Source organism: Anomaloglossus baeobatrachus, chromosome 2 (assembly GCF_048569485.1).
Source record: "Anomaloglossus baeobatrachus isolate aAnoBae1 chromosome 2, aAnoBae1.hap1, whole genome shotgun sequence".
In the NCBI taxonomy this organism is placed as follows: Eukaryota; Metazoa; Chordata; class Amphibia; order Anura; family Aromobatidae; genus Anomaloglossus; species Anomaloglossus baeobatrachus.
The window spans coordinates 655,563,284-655,585,305 of NC_134354.1; the positions used below are offsets into that span (position 1 = coordinate 655,563,284).

At 45.1% G+C, this 22,022-nt stretch overlaps 1 long non-coding RNA gene across 1 annotated transcript in view; it reads left to right on the forward strand.

Moving 5' to 3' along the window:
* Positions 1-100: 100 nt before the first annotated feature.
* Positions 101-22,022, forward strand: part of LOC142290498 (uncharacterized) — a 137,492-nt gene continuing 115,570 nt past the window's right edge. The window contains exon 1 of the long non-coding RNA XR_012750323.1: positions 101-235. This is a non-coding gene — a long non-coding RNA (uncharacterized LOC142290498). The remainder of the gene's footprint in view (positions 236-22,022) is intronic.

The following is a 22,022-nucleotide window of genomic DNA, read 5'->3' on the forward strand; positions in this document are numbered from 1 at the left end:
CCTAGAGCGCCATCATCGGGAGACCTATGGGGCGAGAGTAAGGACAGCGCCATCTAGTGTGCGGAGGCTGAACTCCGGGCTCTCGCTGTCGCCTCACAGACCTGTTCATGTACAGCGGGGGCCATTCTAATGTGCCCTGCACCTAGAGCTGGAGAGAAGCTGCACACAGAGTACAATGACAGCCGCCTCCATAGGAAATACCACACTTGTACATATTATAGGCCACATGTATTGGGTGAGTTTTTTTTACCTCAGAATTTGTTTTAAACAGGTGCGAAGATGCAACGGCGCAGACAAGGAGGGGACAGTGGTAACTGAGCCAACAACGGTAAATTTACCTTACACAAATCAGGAAAAGGTGCCTTTAATAAAACGGGTTATGTTTCACTAAACCTTATCGACAGCTGATATGTCTTTTTTAATGGCGGTCATTCAGGGTATTTACACGTTATAAAGCGGTTCTGAGGAATAAGAGAGTAGCGCTGCCCCATAGGTGAAATTCCTGTGGATGACAGCAGAACATGACAGCTAACACCTGTCCTCCGTTCCCGCGGTGTCCACAGCTGCTTCTTGAAGACCGCAGGCACTTAGACCTCTCAGTGATCTTGTCCGGTGCACAGAGCCGCCGCTGCAGGCTGCCATGATGGCTTTACTGCAGTTAGATGCTTTACAACCATGGCGCAAAGCATTCAACTGCAGTAAAGCCCTGACAGTAGCGGCGGCCCTGTGTATTCAATGCGATCATGAAGGGGTCTATGTGCCTGCGGTCCACAAGAAGCACCCCTTGATGATCACATTCGATGCACAGAGCCGCCTCTGCTGTCAACGCTTTACAGCAGAATGCTTTGCAGCACCGCCGCTGTAAAGCATTCAACTGCAGTAAAGCCGTGATGGCAGCCTGCAGCGGCGGCACCGTGCACCGGAAGAGATCAAAGAGAGGTCTATGTGCCTGTGGTCTGCAAGGAGCAGCTGAGGACACCGCAGGAACGGAGGACAGGTGAGAATAATTTTTATTGTGTGTAAACAACAGCATAATAGGGGACAAAAAGAGGACCAGTAGGAGGACATTACTAAACAATGGGCACATTACTGCAGGGGACATTACTAAACAATGGGCACATTACTGCAGGGGACATTACTAAACAATGGGCACATTACTGCAGGGGATATTACTAAACAATAATATAATATTTAATAATAATATTATTCATTTATATAGCGCTATTAATTCCACAGAGCTTTACATACATTGGCAACACTGTCCCCATTGGGGCTCACAATCTAAATTCCTTATCAGTATGTTTCTGGAGTGTGGGAGGAAACCGGAGAACCCGGACGAAACCCACGTAAACAAGAGATGAACATACAAACTCCTTGCAGGTGTTGTCCTAGGTTTGAATTGAACCCAGGATCCCAGCGCTGCAAGACTGCAGTGCTAACCAACAATATGCACATTACTGCAGGGCCCATTACTAAACAATGGGCACATTACTGGAGGGTCCAAGGAGGGGGCACAAGGATGGGCACATTACTACAAGGGGGGATAAGGATGGGCACATTACATTTTATTGGGATCTATTTTTATTTTTGTAATTTACCATTAGCTGCTACATTTCCCACCCTATACTCGAGTCAATAAGGTTTCCCAGATTTTTGTGGTAAAATAGGGACCTCGGCTGATATTCAGGTTGGATATATGGTATATCTCAAAGTCTGTATTTCAACTGGAAAAGTTGGGGGTCGTAATATAAGCCCAGTCATCTTATATGCGAGAAAATACGGTAACTTGGAGGCTACAAAATAGTCACTGTAACCATAGATAAATTAATTCATAGGTGCAATTTCTACAATGGGGTCACTTGTGAGGTTTTTCTGCCATTCTAGCACCTTAGGGGCGCTGCAAATGTCAACTGCAACCAATTTTAGCAAAATCTGTGCTCTAAAAGCCAAAGAGCGCTCCAGATAGTGGTAAATTTAGGATGATATTTTTGATGTTTATTTGTAAAAAAAAAAATAACATTTTGCAAAACTTTTGAAAACTTACTAATTTTCAATTTGTTTTATTTTTATGCCTTTAAACCAGAGCGTTATGTCACATTAAATAGTTAATAAATAACGTTTACCACATGTCTATTTTACATCAGCACCGTTTCTGAAAAATAATTTGTTTTTGTTAGGAAGTTTGAAGTGACTTTGAGAGACCTATATGACAGAAAATACCCCAAAGTGACGGCATTCTAAAAACAACACCCCTCAGACTGCCCAAAACCACCTTAGGCCTCCTTCACACGTCCGTGTCTCCGGTACGTATTTGCTCCATTTCCTCACGTGCTGAAGACACAGGCACACCTAGCCCCATTAAAATCAATGGGTGTGCGCTCACGTGCGTGTTTTGCCATGGACCATGTCCGTGTGGAGCATATGTGTTCCCGTCTGCTCCACACGTAGACATGTCAGTTTTTCTCCGGCATCACGGCTGGCACACGGACCGCTTGGATGTGATTGACACGCACCAGAGAAAACACACATGTCTGTGAAATAACATGAATTTCTATACTCACCTTCTCCAGCACTGCTGTCTCTGCCGCTGCTGTCACTTGCATCCGACCCCCGCTCATTATGCTCATCGCACATTGACTCCACTGCGGGCTGGAAGCAGCAGCAGCGGGGAGTCGGCAGGGCCAGAGACCGTAGATCAGCACCACGGACACCCCACCCCACCCCAGATTTTTGTGGTAAAATAGGGACCTCGGCTGATATTCAGGTTGGATATATGGTATATCTCAAAGTCTGTATTTCAACTGGAAAAGTTGGGGGTCGTAATATAAGCCCAGTCATCTTATATGCGAGAAAATACGGTAACTTGGAGGCTACAAAATAGTCACTGTAACCATAGATAAATTAATTCATAGGTGCAATTTCTACAATGGGGTCACTTGTGAGGTTTTTCTGCCATTCTAGCACCTTAGGGGCGCTGCAAATGTCAACTGCAACCAATTTTAGCAAAATCTGTGCTCTAAAAGCCAAAGAGCGCTCCAGATAGTGGTAAATTTAGGATGATATTTTTGATGTTTATTTGTAAAAAAAAAAATAACATTTTGCAAAACTTTTGAAAACTTACTAATTTTCAATTTGTTTTATTTTTATGCCTTTAAACCAGAGCGTTATGTCACATTAAATAGTTAATAAATAACGTTTACCACATGTCTATTTTACATCAGCACCGTTTCTGAAAAATAATTTGTTTTTGTTAGGAAGTTTGAAGTGACTTTGAGAGACCTATATGACAGAAAATACCCCAAAGTGACGGCATTCTAAAAACAACACCCCTCAGACTGCCCAAAACCACCTTAGGCCTCCTTCACACGTCCGTGTCTCCGGTACGTATTTGCTCCATTTCCTCACGTGCTGAAGACACAGGCACACCTAGCCCCATTAAAATCAATGGGTGTGCGCTCACGTGCGTGTTTTGCCATGGACCATGTCCGTGTGGAGCATATGTGTTCCCGTCTGCTCCACACGTAGACATGTCAGTTTTTCTCCGGCATCACGGCTGGCACACGGACCGCTTGGATGTGATTGACACGCACCAGAGAAAACACACATGTCTGTGAAATAACATGAATTTCTATACTCACCTTCTCCAGCACTGCTGTCTCTGCCGCTGCTGTCACTTGCATCCGACCCCCGCTCATTATGCTCATCGCACATTGACTCCACTGCGGGCTGGAAGCAGCAGCAGCGGGGAGTCGGCAGGGCCAGAGACCGTAGATCAGCACCACGGACAGCAGCGACCAGGACAGGTGAGCAAAAAGTTCCTGTTCTCTGTGTGTTATCACGGATAACATAAACACGGCACACGGAGGGCAATACACACCTTTGACATGTCCATGAAAAACATGTGTGATTTTCATTTTCACGGACGTGTGAAAGAGGCCTTAAAAAGCTTATTTACCGTTCAGGTGCTTCAGAGGAACTAAAGAAATGTGAGGGAAAAAAATGAAAAATGTACTTTTCTCAACAAAAATGTTCCTTTAGCACTAAGTGCTGCATTTTCACAAGAGTAAAAGGAGAAATTGTGCAAGGCCTGCCAACAATTAGAAGGCAGGACTGCAATACCCCCTGGAAGACAAGTAGAGGAAGAACTCTGATTAAATTCTGGTAGAATTTTAAAAATTAACTGACTCTAAAAGTGGGAAAGCCTATGCAAGGCCTAGCTAATATTACAAGGAGGTATTGCAATGCAGCCAGCAAGACAGGTAGAGGGGGGACTCTGAATACATCTTTGTGCAATTTTAAAAATATTGCTAATTGGATTGGATTAATCATAAATCTTTGGACAATTTTAAAAAGACTGATTATTATCTGCCATTGTCATGGGTGTGCCCCACTCTGGGTTATCTCTGGCAATTCTGGGACCAAAAGGGCACAGCGCCTTATGGTGTGCAGGTCTGCATCTTATGTTTAAACGTATTTGCTTTCCTTTGATGCTGTAGGGGTTAAGGACTCTTTCCTATCTCACTATACTTTGGAGCCTTAATCCCAGATGCAGCTCTTTTGTGACCACTCCCCTTTGCTATACATAGTCCTGTGTCTTTACATCTGATGTCAGTTATAGATTCTCATATGTAAGCTGTCTACTTTGGAAGGAGCCTGGTTCTGAAAGAAGCTGAAGTTTCATTACAATTGTAGCTGTGGTGTTAGCTGCATTGGTGTTCCCTGGAGTGTTTTCCTTTTGTGTCTATTTCCCCCTGTCTGTCTTCCTACCCTTGTGTTGGATTATTGCAGTGGTAAGACTAGTGCTCTCGTCGGCCTTCTCACTAGCCAGGGTGTGTTCAGGTTAACGAGAGTCTAGGTAAGTGCTCAACGATGAGGTGAAAAACCCCGTATAGGGACATTAGGAAATGCAAGGAAAAACCTCAGGTGTGTGAGAGTTGACCCTTCTCCCAAAAGCACCAGGGCCCACTGTTGCATCGTGTTCCTGGTGTACCCTGTTTGTTGCAGTGCTTCCTGGTGGGTCCCTTATCCCTGGCGGAACCCCGATAGTGACTGCGTGACAGCAATCCAACTGACAACCTGTTTACACTATTCAGCCTTCAGGAGGGGTCCCACACGCCCTGCAAAGTAGGATAGGAAGCTAGGTCTCGTAGATGAGCGTGTTTGTTGTGCTCAACCAGTAGGCACAGTTTTTCCTGGCCTACAACTTTGGCCTATTCATGCACCATCAGTAGCACATCCACATCCCCTTCCCTTACTGCACACCTTGTGCAAATTAAATTATGTTTGCAGTTAAAAGTGTTTTTAATAGGGAATAGAATCTAATAAATATAATGCCCGCAGGAAGTTCATGATGAGTTACTACCCTTGGCTCACCCATGTCCTGGGTGAGACGTTTAAAAACATTGAGTCTCCTACACTGGTAAAGCCTATGCACTTAGTGCAAGGCCTAGGAAATATTTAAAGGAGGCATTGCAGTAAAACCTGCAAGAGACTTAGAAAAGGGCCTCAGAAAGCATTTCCCCCCCCCCCCATTTAGAAGTAGTGGGACTCCTAGACTGTTAAAGTGTATGCACTTTGTGCAAGGGCAGCCAAAAATTAGAAGGAGGCACTCCGATACACCCTGGAAGAAACATAGAGGAGGGCGACACAAAACATTTATTTACCATTTGAAAGGAGTGGGACCCCTACATAGGTAGAGTCGATGCGGTAAGTGCAAGGCCTGAAAACATTTACCCCTGGTGGATTTATATATATATATATATATATATATATATATTACCCGGGCGTTGCCTGGGATAGTAACTGTCTCTCTGTCTCTCTCCCAGTCTCTTTCTGTGCGTCTCTGTCTGTCTGTCTCTCTGTCTGTGTCTTTCTTTGTCTGTCTGTGTCTATGTCTCTGTCTGTCTGTTTCTATCTCTCTGTCTGTATTTGAATCAGTCTATCTGTCTCCATCTCTGTGTCTGTCTGTCTCTCTCTATCTCCGTGTCTGTCTCTATATGTGTGTCTGTCTGTCTGTCTCTTTACCCGTCTATCTCTTTCCCCATCTGTCTTTGTCTGTCTCTTTCCCCGTCTGTCTCTTTCCCCGTCTGTCTCTTTCCCCGTCTTTCTCTTTCCAGAGCTGTCTCTTTCCCGGTCTTTCTCTTTGCCCTTCTGTCTCTTTCCAGGGCTGTCTCTTTCCAGGGCTGTCTCTTTCCAGGGCTGTTTCTTTCCCGGTCTTTCTCTTTCCCGGTCTCTTTCCCGGTCTTTCTCTTTCCCGGTCTGTCTCTTTCCCCGTCTGTCTCTTTCCCCGTCTGTCTCTTTCCCCGTCTGTCTGTTTGCCCATCTGTCTGTTTGCCCATCTGTCTGTTTGCCCATCTGTCTCTTTCCACGTCTGTCTCTGTCTGTCTCTGTCTGTTTCTTTCTGTCTCTTTCTATCCGTCTCCCCACCGACATCATATTACTTCACACATAAGCTTCTTATACTAACAGTTTATTTTGTTCCTATAGTAACCACTGACAGTTGCTATTAATAGCCTGTAGCTCCCACCTCCATTCAGTTTAATGGAAGCAGGATTTTGGAGATTAACTGTAAAACGCGGGGTTACATTTTCTCGTCAAAACATAGTCTATGACGTTCCCTGGGTCACATGAGGTGTCTGTGCAAAACTTCGTGATTGTAAATGCGACGGTGCAAATTCCTTTAGCGGACATACACACATACCTACACTGAGCTTTATATATTAGATATATATATATGTATACTGCTAAAAAAAAAATAAAGGGAACACTTAAACGACAAAATAGTATTTTAGTGTTCCCTTTATTTTCTTGAGCAGTATGTATGTGTATATATATATATATATATATAATGTGTTATACAGTACAGACCAAAAGTTTGGACACACCTTCTCATTCAAAGGGTTTTCTTTATTTTCAGGACTCTGAAAATTGTAGATTCACATTCATGGCATCAAAACTATGAATTAGCACATGTGGAATGAAATACGTAACAAAAAAGTGTGAAATAACTGAAAATATGTCTTATACTCTAGGTTCTTCAAAGTAGCCACCTTTTGCTTTGATTACTGCTTTGCACACTCTTGGCATTCTCTTGATGAGCTTCAAAAGGTAGTCACCGGAAATGGTCTTCCAACAGTCTTGGCCCTTTTGCCTTCACTCTGCGGTCCAGCTCACCCCAAACCATCTCGATTGGGTTCAGGTCTGGTGACTGGAGGCCAGGTCATCTGGCGTAGCACCCCATCACTCTCCTTGTTAGTCAAATGGCCCTTACATAGCCTGGAGGTGTGTTTGGGGTCATTGTCCTGTTGAAAAATAAATGATGGTCCAACTAAACGCAAACCGGATGGAATAGCATGCCACTGCAAGATGCTGTTGTAGCCATATTGGTTTAGTATGCCTTTAATTTTGAATAAATCCCCAACAGTGTCACCAGCAAAGCACCCCCACACCATCCCACCTTCTCCTCCATGCTTCACGGTGGGAATCAGGCATGTAGAGTCCATCCATTCACCTTTACTGCGTCGCACAAAGACACGGTGGTTGGATCCAAAGATCTCAAATTTGGACTCATCAGACCAAAGCACATATTTCCACTGGTCTAATGTCCATTCCTTGTGTTCTTTAGCCCAAACAAGTCTCTTCTGCTTGTTGCCTGTCCTTAGCAGTGGTTTCCTAGCAGCTATTTTATCATGAAGGCCTGCTGCACAAAGTCTCCTCTTAACAGTTGTCCTAGAGATGTGTCTGCTGCTAGAACTCTGTGTGGCATTGACCTGGTCTCTAATCTTAGCTGCTGTTAATTTGCGATTTCTGAGGCTGGTGACTCGGATAAACCTATCCTCCGCAGCAGAGGTGACTCTTGGTCTTCCTTTCCTGGGGCGATCATCATATGAGGGAGTTTCTTTGTAGCAATGATGGTTTTTGCCACTGCACTTTTGGACACTTTCAATTTTTTTCCAATTTTTCAGACTGACTGACCTTCATTTCTTAAAGTAATTATGGCCACTCATTTTTCTTTACTTAGCTGCTTTTTTTCTTGCCATAATAGAAACTCTAACAGTCTATTCAGTAGGACTATCAGCTGTGTATGCACCAGACTTGTGCACAACACAACTGAATGTCCCAACCCCATTTATAAGGCAAGAAATCCCACTTATTAAACATGACAGGGTACACCTGTGAAGTGAAAACCTTTTCCGGTGACTACCTCTTGAAGCTCATCAAGAGAATGCCAAGAGTGTGCAAAGCAGTAATCAAAGCAAAAGGTGGCTACTTTGAAGAACCTAGAATATAAGACATATTTTCAGTTGTTTCACACTTTTTTGTTAAGTATTTCAAGTCAAAATGTGTTAATTCATAATTTTGATGCCTTCAATGTGAATCAACAGTTTTCAGAGTCATGAAAATAAAATAAAGAAAACTCTTTGAATGAGAAAGTGTCTCCAAACTTGTGGTCTGTACTGTATTATTTATATATATATATATATATATATATATATATATATATATATATATATATATATATATATATATATATATTTCAGCATGAGAAGTTGGTTTAATTGTGAGCAGCAAGTATTTTAGTAGACATAGGATAGTTACACTGATTATGGAATCATCGCTGTTCCAATCAGTTTTGGAGAACCGAACAAATGTCAGACATCCATGGCTGGTTTTAAGTTCGGACGTTGACCAGAATACCGATGAGCATGTTGTAATTGGTATTCAACAACTGACCTCTGCTGCTCATAAAGCCTTGCCAACATATGTAATGTTGAGTTTCAGAGCTTGGGCAGGTCACAAACTAGTCGTTGAGCTGGCACTTGCAAGCACTGCTGCACCTCAGCAAGACCGGCAGCAGATTTAGGTGACTTGTTGTAATGGTCGCACACTCTGCACACCTTCTCAAGTAGCTTAGGCAAATCTGCTTCAGTTTTCATAAACCGCTGAACAACTAAAGGCCCCGTCACACTAAGCAACATCGCTAGCAACATCGCTGGTAACGAACAACTTTTGTGACGTTGCTAGCGATGTTGCTGTGTGTGACATCCAGCAACAACCTGGCCCCTGCTGTGAGGTCGTTGGTTGTTGCTGAATGTCCTGGGCCATTTTTTAGTTGTTGCTGTCCTGCTGTGAAGCACAGATCGCTGTGTGTGACAGCGAGACAGCAACAACTAATGTGCAGTGAGCAGGGAGCCGGCTTCTGCTGAGGCTGGTAACTAATGTAAACATCGGGTAACCAAGAAGCCCTGTCCTTGGTTACCCGATATTTACCTTTGATACCAGCCTCCTCCGCTCTCACTGCCTGTGCTGCCGGCTCCTGCTCTGTGCACAGATAGCTGCAGCACACATCAGGCAATTAACCCGATGTGTGCTGTAACTAGGAGAGCAAGGAGCCAGCACTAAGCAGTGTGCGCTGCTCCTGCTCTGTGCACAGATAGCTGCAGCACACATCAGGCAATTAACCCGATGTGTGCTGTAACTAGGAGAGCAAGGAGCCAGCGCTCAGTGTGCGCTGCTCCCTGCTCTGTGCACATTTAGCTGCAGCACACATCGGGTTAATTAACCTGATGTGTGCTGTAACTAGGAGACTGGGGGCTGGTCACTGGTTGCTGGTGAGCTCACCAGCAACTCGTGTAGCCACGCTCCAGCGATCCCTGCCAGGTCAGGTTGCTGGTGGGATCGCTGGAGCGTCGCAGTGTGACAGCTCACCAGCAACCTCCTAGCAACTTACCAGCGATCCCTATCGTTGTTGGGATCGCTGGTAAGTTGCTTAGTGTGACTGGACCTTAAGTTGAGCAGGTAAGCCAGACTTGATAGGTGTGTCAGCTTCCCAGGTTTCAAAGGCGCCACAAGGTCACAGCCATTATTACACACGACCATTCCTGGTTGGAGAGAGTCACAGATCTGTTAAACCTTTCAACAACTTTGTGGTTGTGTATTGTTTCTCACATAGAGATGCCAGTTTGAGCAGAGCCTGTTACTGCTTCAGTGAGGCAGCGCTGCAGTGCATCCAGCTTGTGACTGATATAGGTGAAAGTTCAGAGATGGAGATGAGGTAGAGGAGGGTGTGCAGGAACTAGTGGAAGAGGTGGGAGAAACCCTGTTGGAATTAGGGACTGCAATTCTACACGTCAGTAGTTGGTGTGCCGTCCCACGGTGTGACTCGGTCCAGGCCTCAACAAGGTTCTCCCAGTGTGCCATGAGGTAAATGTGGTGTCCCTGGCCACAAGCACTTGTCCACATGTTGGTGGTTAAGTGGACCTTGCCAGTAACTGCATTGGTTAGGGAACAAGTGATGTTATGGAACACGTACTTGTGTAAAGCATGGACGGTACACTGGGTGAAATAGTGGCAGCAGGGGACCACATACAGAGGAAAGGCTGCTGCCATCAGGTTGCGGAAAGCCTCAGTGTTCACGAGCCTAAATGGAAACATTAAGTGTGTGGACCTCTGGGTAGGTAGCTGGGTATTTCTGCTTGCTTTCCAAGAGCTGGGGTAGAGACAGCTAAATGCTGCACTTGGACAAGGAACTGGACTTGGTTGATGATGGTGGTTGCGAATGTGCAACGACAACTGCAGGGCGGGAGGCATACGCACCTTAGTCCTGGACATAATTGGCCAGCACGTAGGACAGAGGAAGAGGCAGTGGTGTCACCTGTAGATACTGATTGTGGATCTACAGTTGGGTGAATTCACTGAACTTACCTCAGGTGAACTCATTGAAATTAATGCCAGATTACCAAATTAGGCTATGTGCGCATATTGAGTATTTTGTTACAGAAATTTCTACACCAATTCTGCATGTCCTGGCATCAAAAACGTATGCAGTGTTCTTGAGCTTTTTGCCAGGAGAATGCAAGTAAATTCAATGTCATGTTAATTTATGGTGCAGCTTTCTCCGTGATTATCACCCCATATACGATGCAAGAGTTGAAAGGGGAATCAAATCCACAACAAAATTCCAAAGCGAATATGTTCTTCATGTTCATACCTTAAAAAGAGTAGGTGACCTCAAAATACCTACTAATATTATTTATAAGCCATCTTACTACAAATAACACATCTTTTTAAAATACTCAGATGTGATGAGAATGATTTTGATAAACTTGTAAACAATTCTCTTACAAAAAGCTGCTATAATAGCATCATCTTTTTACTTTTTAAAGAGCTCAGATATATTTTTTTCTCTGTAATTCTGTAGAATTAAAAGGAAGCCTTCTGCAAAACATAGTAAAATTATGTTTGAACAAAAATAGGCTTGTTTTAACTTCTTCCCATATAACCCATAGTGTTCTGGCTAAATGAACAGTTTCATAGTATGATGCAAAATCAATTAATATATATATTTTTTAAAAAATTCAAAAAACAAACCTATATAAGCAAATAAGACTTAATAAGGCTGGGATAGGTATGCGTCAGAAAAATGCCACTGACTTCTATTGAAGAGCATACTGCTCAGCGCTTTTTGCTACAGTTGAGGCAAAGGTTTTTCTATAAGTGGTAATGGAGGTCCTCAATGAGTGCAAACAAAAATAATTTCATCAGAAGCAAAATAAGTCCGCAAGCCAGAGGTACAGTGATGGTATTAGTAAGGTGACAGTGCTAGTTGTGGCATTCCTCATTCAGCGTGTTCAAGGTCCTGACAATATCTAGCAACTTCGCACAGTCATTGATGAGGAGTGGACCAACGTTCCACTGGCTACAATCAACAACCTGATCAACTGTAAGCAAAGGAGAGGTGTTGTACTGCATGAAGCAAATGGTAGTCACACCAGATACTGACTGTTTTTTTTAACTCCCCCTGGCCTACCAATACTGTAAAACTGTACATTTTAGAGTGGCCTTTTATTATGGTCAGCCTAAGGCACACCTGTGCCATAATCATGCTGTCTACTCAGCATCTTGATATGCCACACCTGTGAGTTGTATGGATTTTGTCAGCAAAAGAGAATTGCTCACTAACATAGATTTAGACAAATCTGTGAACAATATTTGAGAGAAATCGCCTTGTGTGCATAGAAAAGTCATACATCTTTGAGTTCAGCTCATGAAAAATGGGATCAAAAACAAAAGTATTGCACTTATATTTTTGTTCAGTGTAGATAGATGATTTAGAGATAGATGATATATAGCTGATAGATAGCTAAATAGATTCTACTGTTTTTACCCAAATAAATATTTAAATGGAATAGACTCTGTTACGCAAAATTGTGCTATTTAAAATCCTGAGTAGAGAGGGGCGAGCCCGCAGATGTTCAGGTTCAGGGGTCTGGCTGTACTTAAGCCCGCTTTACACGCTACAATATATCTTACGATGTGTCGGCGGGGTCACGTCGTAAGTGACGCACATCCGGCATTGTAAGGTACATTCTAGTGTGTGACAGGTACGTGCGATTGCGATTGAACGTTAAAACGTTCATCGCATACACGTCGTTGAATCCTGACGAATTGCACGTCGGGTTGTTCAATGTTCCCGGGACAGCACACATCGCAGTGTGTGACACCCCGGTAACATTGAACAGATCTTACCTGCCTCCCGCGGCTCCAGACGGCAATGTGGAAGGAAAGAGGTGAGCAGGATGTTTACGACCCGCTCATCTCCGCCCCTCCGCTTCTATTGGCTGGCTGCCGCGTGACGTCGATGTGACGCCGAACGTCCCTCCCACTCCAGGAAGTGGATGTTCGCCGCCCACATCGAGGTCGTATGGACGGCTAAGTATGTGTGATGGGGGTTAATCATTTGTGCGGCACGTTCAACAAATTGAACGTGCCACACATACAATGGGGGCGTTGCAAATCGCATACGATATCATATGTGAAATTGCAATGTGTAAAGCAGGCTTTAGGCTACTTTCACACTTGCGTTGTGTGGCATCCGTTGCAATCCACCGCCTTGAGGAATTACAGTAACCATTGCAGGAAACCGTTTATTCCTCATAGGCTTCTGTTAAGGGCGGATTGCAACGGGTGGTTTGCGTTGCATCTGCCCCGTGGCGCATCAGTTGTTTTATTGGTTACCGTCAGTCACCGTCGGGCGGAAGGAATGCTGAATGTAGCGTTTTCTGATGCTGTAAAAAAACCGCACTCCACAGGATTCCATCGGAATCCGTTAAGAGGCATAATGAATGTCTATGGTGCTGGATTCCGTCGCCATGCATTTGGCGAAGGATTCCAGTGCAGGATTCTGTCACGTTCTACTGAGCATGCTCAGCATGTCCAGCAGAACGTTCTATATAGTTTAAAATCACTCCTGGTCTCTCTCTCTCTCTCTCTGTCGGTCGGTCTTTCTCTTTCTGTGGGTCTCTCTCTTTCTGTGGGTCTCTCTCACTGTGGGTCGGTCTCCCCCTCTCTGTCGGTCTCTCTCTCTCTCTCTGTTGGTCTGTCTCTCTCTGTCGGTCTGTCTCTCTCTCTCTTTCTCTATCTCTCTTTGTCGGTCCGTCTCTCCCTCTCACCCCCTCTCTCATACTCACCGATCACTAACCAATCACGGGCGAGACGCTGCATGGCTGTCACACTGTTCTGGCGGCTTCTCGTCTTTTGAAAATGCCGGCCGCTCATAATTCCATCTTGTATTCCCTGCTTCTCCCGCCCACCGGCGCCTATGATTGGTTGCAGTCAGACACGCCCCCACGCTGAGTGACAGCTGTCTCACTTCAACCAATCATAACCGCCGGTGGGCAGGTCTATGTAGTGCAGTAAAATAAATAAATACTTTAAAAAAAAATGGCGTGCGGTCCCCCCCAATTTTGATACCAGCCAAGGTAAAGCCACACGGCTGAAGGCTGGTACTCTCAGGATGGGGAGCCCCACGTTATGGGGAGCCCCTCATTCTAAAAATATCAGCCAGCAGCCACCCAGAATTGCCACATCCATTAGATGCGACAGTCCCGGGACTTTACCCAGCTCATCCCGAATTGCCCTGGTGCGGTGGTAATCGTGCTAATAAGGAGTTAATGCCAGCCCATAACTGCCACTAAGTCCAAAGTTAATCATGTCAGTCGTCTATGAGACACCCCCAATGATTAACCTGTAAGTGAAAGTAAATAAACACATACACCCGAAAAAATACTTTACCTGGAATAAAAGACAAAAAAAACACCCTCTTTTCACCACTTTATTAATCCCCAACTACCCCTCCAGGTCCGACGTAATCCACACGAGGTCCCATGACGCTCTCAGGTCTGCTACATGAAGCTGACAGGAGCGGCAATGGAACACCACCGCTCACTGTCAGCTCCACAGAGCAACTGAAGTGAGCTGCCGATCAGCGAGGATGTCACTGAGGTAGTGCCTGAGTGTGTACGGTGATGATGGGTGCGGTAGTGTCGGGGTGTGTGTGGTGATGATGGATGCGGTAGTGCCAGGTGTGTGCGGTGATGAGGGGGGGCGGTAGTGCCGAGGTATGTGCGGTGATGATGGGTGCGGTAGTGCCGGGGTGTGTGCGGTAATGATGGGTACAGTAGTGCCAGGGTGTGTGCGGTGATGATGGGGGCGGTAGTGCCTGCGTGTGTGCGGTGAGGATGGGGGCTCTCTCTCTCGGCTAAAGAAAACTAACGCAACGCGTTATTTCACAGGAATCCGTTGCCTTTATTATCACACAATTTACAACACATTCATCACATGCGTCACACAATGCTGTTATGATCCGGAACCATGGAAGACCACCATAAATCATTGGTAAAAGGTGACAAGAGCATTGGCAACTAATCTGACTGCCATCCCCTTACTAACCATCAACACTAGAAGTAGCCGAGGGGTGAACTAACATCCTGTGCACCGCGAACCCAGCCGGAGAACTAGCTATCCTAAAGGAAGGAAAGATGAATAACTCTCTGCCTCAGAAAATAGATAAAGAATAGCAAGCCCCCCACATTCAAAAACTGCGGTGATATAGGAAAACAAAATACACAGATAGATGATAGGATTAGCAAAAGGTGAGGCCCCACTGACTAAATAGGACAGGATAGGAGAGGGACTGATGGTGGCCAGAGAAAAACCCTGCAAAAATCCAAATACCTGATAGTACAAAAAAGCCCTCAGATCACTAGATCTGAACTCCGTTCTATAACAGGCGCTCTTGTCATACCAATGAACAGAAAGCAGGAATCATTACAAATTCAAGAAGCAATAAACACATGGACTTATAGAAACAATACTCCAAACATAGCTGCATGGAGCTTCCCAGCTAAGCAACTGAGAGGGAAGATCCCTGCATGCAAATAAACTGACAACAACCACAGCAAAATACAAACTCAGATAAGAGCAAAAAGAACCAAACATCAAATAAAGAGCAAAGCACTTATCTGAGGTAGATGTGGTCTGAAGCAGGATGAAGCAGGCTGGTGAACAAAGAACAACTGACATCCGACATAGCCTGCTAGCAGACCAAGGTTTAAATAGGCAGAGAGTTAGCAATGGAAACGCCCATAGCTCAACACACCTGGTCTCTGACCAAACCATTCCTGGCCACAAGAGGCAGCCAAAGCATAACTGACATTCGCAACGCACTGTGATGGATGCCAAATGACGCAAGTGTGAAAGGAGCCTTAGAAAAAAGTGTGAAAGGAGCCTTAGAAAAAACCCCGCTTCTGCCTCTGTCCGCTTCAAGTCCTTAAAAGGGTGGTTCACCCATATTTTTTGTTTTCTAGATCGATATTATAGTGAGAAACAATGTTTCTCTCCAATACCTTATGTTGGCAATAGTGCCTGTGAGAGGCGCTATTGTGGACCGCTGTTCCTCGCTCTGTGACCCCCCAGGCTCCGTGACCTCGGGGATCCGGTGACGTCACATCAAGTTCCGGATATTTCACATCCCTGCAGCCGGCTGCAGTCTTCCTGACTCACTGAGCTGTAGGCGGTGTTTCACCGCTTGTCACAGCTCAGCGTATCGCCTGATTGCAGCGCTTTGCTATTAGGGAGGAGGGAGCCGATGGGCTGTGACGAGTCGTGAAACACCGCCCACAACCAATCACTCACAGACACTGCGGCCGGCCACGGTGTCAGAAACTTGACGTGACGTCACCGGATCCCCGAGGTCACGGAGCGGAGCACAGCGGTCTGCAATAGCGTCTCTCACAGGCCAAATATTGTATTTGAGAGAAACATTGTTTCTCAATATAATATCGATCTAGACAATAAACAATATGGGTGAACCACCCCTTTAAGACTGAGATGGATCTTCAGGGTCGATTTATTATCCTCCAGTGGACACTGAAGGGGACTCCTGTCCTCTTGTGTAACCTGTATACACCAAACGTAAACCAGGTGAAATTCGTGATGTCTGTGCTCTCTCGCATACCTTCGGACCGCGGCTCTATACTACTAATAGGGGGTGACTTTAACATGGTGTTCTCTGACTCCGTGGATAGATTGTCTGCCCCTGCCACCTCGGGTAGGCCGCAGGGGATTCCTATCTCTCAGGCTTCTGCAAGTTAGTCAACAAATATATGTTGTATGACCTCTGGAGGGGGACAACCCAACAGCGACACAATTTACATTTTTGTGCCATCCACACGAATCTCATAATCGTATTGATTATTTTTTCGGGAACGTTGTGACCCTAAGATCCTCATGTCAAGCGAATATGGGAAAAATTTTGTGGTTGGACCATGCTCCAATTTGGGTAGATTTGGAGATAGATCCCCCAGTACAACACATTGGTTACTTAATGAATCACTAATAGCCAATATTGGCATCCAGGAAAAACTGAAAGTAGCCCTCCAGAACTACTTTACTGAAAGCTCCCCATTGACCCCTGTCTTTCCCGGTCCTGTGGGAGGTTCACAAATTTGTAATTAGGGGTGAGTGCTTTTCTCTCTCGTCTCATCTGAAAAGGGTGGCCAGGGGTGACGCCCGACTGTGTGAACAAAAATTGAAAACTACAGAGGCGCTTTTTCTCTCCCACCACACTAAAGCCACGTTGAAAGAGGTAACTGATTTGACAGCCCAAATGAAAGCTATTGTTCAAGGGAAAGTGGTAAATCTCTGTTAGGTCTGTTTCACAAGTCAGTGATTCTGGTACGTATGTGCTCGTTTTTATACATACCAGAATCACGGACATAAGCAGACCCATTAAAATCAATGGGTCAGCGCAAACATCAGTGATTTTTCACTGACCGTGTCTCCGTGTGGCGTACATGCGTGTCCGTGTGCTCCGCACGGAGACATGTCTTTTTTTATGGCATCACTGATCTCGCACAGACTACACTATAGTGTGATCCGTGAAACACATATCAGAAAAACACGGACATTGAAAATAGTAACCATTTTTAACTCACCTTTTCCAGTGCTGCTTGTCTCCGGCCTCTGCTAGCTGGTGCTTCAGAGCCGGCTAATTACTGACATGCATATTCATGTATGCAGGCACAGCCGACCCGGAAGTAGCTGCAGTAGGGGCAGAAACACACCAGTGCTGAAGAGTTCAGCACCACGGACAGCAGAAGTGCAGACAGGTCAGTATACGTCCATGTGTTAACAGATCACGTATCACGGATTGCTCATGGACAAACCACGTGTGCCGTGAATCACGGCACACAGAGGGACATATGCATTTTTAACACGTCAGTAAAAAACGTCTGTGTTTTTCACTGACGTTTGAAATGGGCCTTATTCTCGGCAACGCTACTATGAGTACAATAATAAAGCCCACACAATGTTGACAAGGAGATTGAGAGAACAGACCTCTACTAACTCCCCATACTGTATTAAAGATGCTTTCAAGCACTATTCATTATGACCCGGCTAAGATAGTGCAAATCTTCCACTCCTTTTACTCTTCTCTTTATTCGCTCTTGTCTTAAGCGCCCTCGCAGACGGCCAGGAACAGGGCTATGGACAACTACCTCTTCTCCTGCCACCTTCCAAAATTACCTGTAAACGCCTTAACTAACGTAAACCATAAAATGTCAGCCAAGGATGGGGAGACGATTGTTAAAAATCTGCCGGGGCACAAGGCGCCGGAACCGGATGGGTTCCCAAACCAATATTATAAGACTTATTCTGACATACGTATTCCTCATTTGGTCTCTCTGTTTAATCTATTTATAGGGGGGAAGATATTCCAACTTCATTTCTCCATTCTTATATTACAGTGGTCCCGAAGGAGAGTAAGGAATGTGCCAGCTATCGCCTTATAAGTCTTTTAAATTCGAACCTAAAATTATTTAAATTTAAAAATTATTGGTGAAACAGTTGAACAACTGGCTTCTCCTCCTAGTCCATAAAGATCAAGTAGGGTTCGTACGCTACCGCCAGGCTGGAGACAACACTAAACATCTTATTGATCTAATGGAGGTGGCTAATAAAGATGGCATTGAGGCGGTTCTCTTGAGTCTTGATGCTGATAAGGCCTTTGACAGGCTGGACTGGTCCCTTATGTTTTGTGCATTGACCCACTTCGGCCTATCGGAGCTTTTTATAACAGAGTTATGGGGTCTTTACTCCCATCCCACTGCAATGGTTCACCTATCACATGCCCACTCTGGTAGCCTTCCCATCAAGAACAGGAGAAGACAGGGCTGTTCGCTCTCTCCCTTCTATATGTACTTACTATCGAGCTTTTGGCAACGCAAATTCGGAATAACCCTAATATTCAGGGTATATGCGTTAAGTCCAGAACATTTAAGGTGGCACTGTTCACTGACGATGTAATGCTACATTTAACATGCCTCACATCCCTTCCTAACCTCCATCACACTCTCTCTACTTATGCTACATTGTCGGGCTATAAGCAGAACATGGGTAAAATGGAAGCCCTTTCGATAATGTCCTGGCTCCTAAACTCCAATATTGAAAACAGTCCTTTACGTGGCGTTGTACCTCAGTGTGTTACCTTGGAGTCAATATTACCCCTACCTATTGAACTATGTTCCAGGCAAACATCCCCCCTTTAATCTGAGATGTGGAGGCCCGTCTTGGTAATTGGTCAACTCTACAGCTCTCCCTGTTTGGTAGAATAGCAGCCGTCAAGATGCCCGTTCTGTCACGTTTTTTAGATCTTTTTGAGACAATTCCAGTCAAGGTCCTCCTTTAACTTTGAAGAGAGTACAGACATCAGTTATGAGATTCATATGGCATTTAGATAGGCATTGCATCCTAGATTCAGTTCTATGTGCCCCTAAAACACGTGGAGGCTTGGCATATGCAGATCTCACCTTATATTACTATGCTACTCACCTGCTCCGTTTACCCTCTTGGTCGACCCTCCCTGCTTATAAGTGGACGGAGATAAAAAAACCCTATAGTTGGACCTGTACCACCCTACTTCTCTTAATTGGGGAAGACCCTGGGACTCCACCTCAAATGATCTACTGGGTCCTGTGGCCTTCACCAGAGAGATTTTGCTTAGCTGCAGAATCAAGTATCAGTTGGCTCCTCTGTCCTCCCTCCTTACTCTGCTTTTATTCACCCCCCATCTCTCAGTGTCCATGTGGCCTGTGATAGTGGGGCAATGAAGGCGATGGGCCTCTTCTGCTTCGAGATCTGGTAGATCCCCTTACAAGAAAACTTACAGCATTGCTGCCACAAATACAAGGTCCCCCTAGTCTTCTTTTCTCCTACCAACAAATAACCCATTACTTCTCGACAACTATGGGGTCTGGACAGATTCCTAACCCCTCGTGGTTTGAATATTTATGTGCAGATAATACCTCCACTAAAGGCAACTTTACACACAGTGACATCGCTAACAAGATGTCATTGGGGTCACGGAATGCATGACGCACATCTGGCCTCGTTAGCGACGTCGTTGCATTTGACACGTACGAGCGACCGCTAACGATCAAAAATACTCACTATATCGTTGATCGTCACTACGTGTGACACCGCAGGAACAAGGAACATCACCGTCCCTGTGGACGCCGGCAATGAGGAATGAAGGAGGTGGGCGGAATGTTATGGCCGCTCATCTCCGCCCCTCCGCTTCTATTGGGCGGCCTCTTAGTGACGCCACTGTGACGCCGCACGAACTGCCCCCTTAGAAAGGAGGCGGTTCACCGGCCACAGCGACATTGCTAGGCAAGTATGTGTGACGGGTGTAAGCGATGTTGTGCACCACGAGCAGCGATTTGCCCGTGACGCACAACCGACAGGAGCGGGTACGTTCACTAGCGACATCGCTAGCGATGTTGCTGTGTAAAGTGGCCTTAAGGATCTGATCTCGGATATTTATGCTCTCTTGTATAATATTGGCTTGCCAGACATACAGTTAGGTCCAGAAATATTTGGATAGTGACACAATTTTCGCGAGTTGGGCTCTGCATGCCACCACATTGGATTTGAAATGAAACCTCTACAACAGAATTCAAGTGCAGATTGTAACGTTTAATTTGAAGGTTTGAACAAAAATATCTGAAATTGTAGGAATTGTACACATTTCTTTACAAACACTCCACATTTTAGGAGGTCAAAAGTAATTGGACAAACAAACCAAACCCAAAAAAAAATTTTTTATTTTCAAAATTTTGTTGCGAATCCTTTGGAGGCAATCACTGCCTTAAGTCTGGAACCCATGGACATCACCAAACGCTGGGTTTCCTCCTTCTTAATGCTTTGCCAGGCCTTTACAGCCGCAGCCTTCAGGTCTTGCTTGTTTGTGAGTCTTTCCGTCTTAAGTCTGGATTTGAGCAAGTGAAATGCATGCTCAATTGGGTTAAGATCTGGTGATTGACTTGGCCATTGCAGAATGTTCCACTTTTTTGCACTCATGAACTCCTGGGTAGCTTTGGCTGTATGCTTGGGGTCATTGTCCATCTGTACTATGAAGCGCCGTCCGATCAACTTTGCGGCATTTGGCTGAATCTGGGCTGAAAGTATATCCCGGTACACTTCAGAATTCATCCGGCTACTCTTGTCTGCTGTTATGTCATCAATAAACACAAGTGACCCAGTGCCATTGAAAGCCATGCATGCCCATGCCATCATGTTGCCTCCACCATGTTTTACAGAGGATGTGGTGTGCCTTGGATCATGTGCCGTTCCCTTTCTTCTCCAAACTTTTTTCTTCCCATCATTCTGGTACAGGTTGATCTTGGTCTCATCTGTCCATAGAATACTTTTCCAGAACTGAGCTGGCTTCATGAGGTGTTTTTCAGCAAATTTAACTCTGGCCTGTCTATTTTTGGAATTGATGAATGGTTTGCATCTAGATGTGAACCCTTTGTATTTACTTTCATGGAGTCTTCTCTTTACTGTTGACTTAGAGACAGATACACCTACTTCACTGAGAGTGTTCTGGACTTCAGTTGATGTTGTGAACGGGTTCTTCTTCACCAAAGAAAGTATGCGGCGATCATCCACCACTGTTGTCATCCGTGGACGCCCAGGCCTTTTTGAGTTCCTAAGCTCACCAGTCAATTCCTTTTTTCTCAGAATGTACCCGACTGTTGATTTTGCTACTCCAACCATGTCTGCTATCTCTCTGATGGATTTTTTCTTTTTTTTCAGCCTCAGGATGTTCTGCTTCACCTCAATTGAGAGTTCCTTAGACCGCATGTTGTCTGGTCACAGCAACAGCTTCCAAATGCAAAACCACACACCTGTAATCAACCCCAGACCTTTTAACTACTTCATTGATTACAGGTTAATGAGGGAGACGCCTTCAGAGTTAATTGCAGCCCTTAGAGTCCCTTGTCCAATTACTTTTGGTCCCTTTAAAAAGAGGAGGCTATGCATTACAGAGCTATGATTCCTAAACCCTTTCTCCGATTTGGATGTGAAAACTCTCATATTGCAGCTGGGAGTGTGCACTTTCAGCCCATATTATATATATAATTGTATTTCTGAACATGTTTTTGTAAACAGCTAAAATAACAAAACTTGTGTCACTGTCCAAATATTTCTGGACCTAACTGTACCAGCTCACCAGTATATGCGGAGATGGGAGGGTTGGATCGGGAGGGAGCTGCCTGATCGGGTCTGGAGGGTTGTTTCGTCCAGGGCCTTTCAGACCTCTATTAACCCCTTAACGACCCATGACGTACTATGTACGTCATGGATCGTGTGCCGGTAAGCCCCGCCCCCTGCCG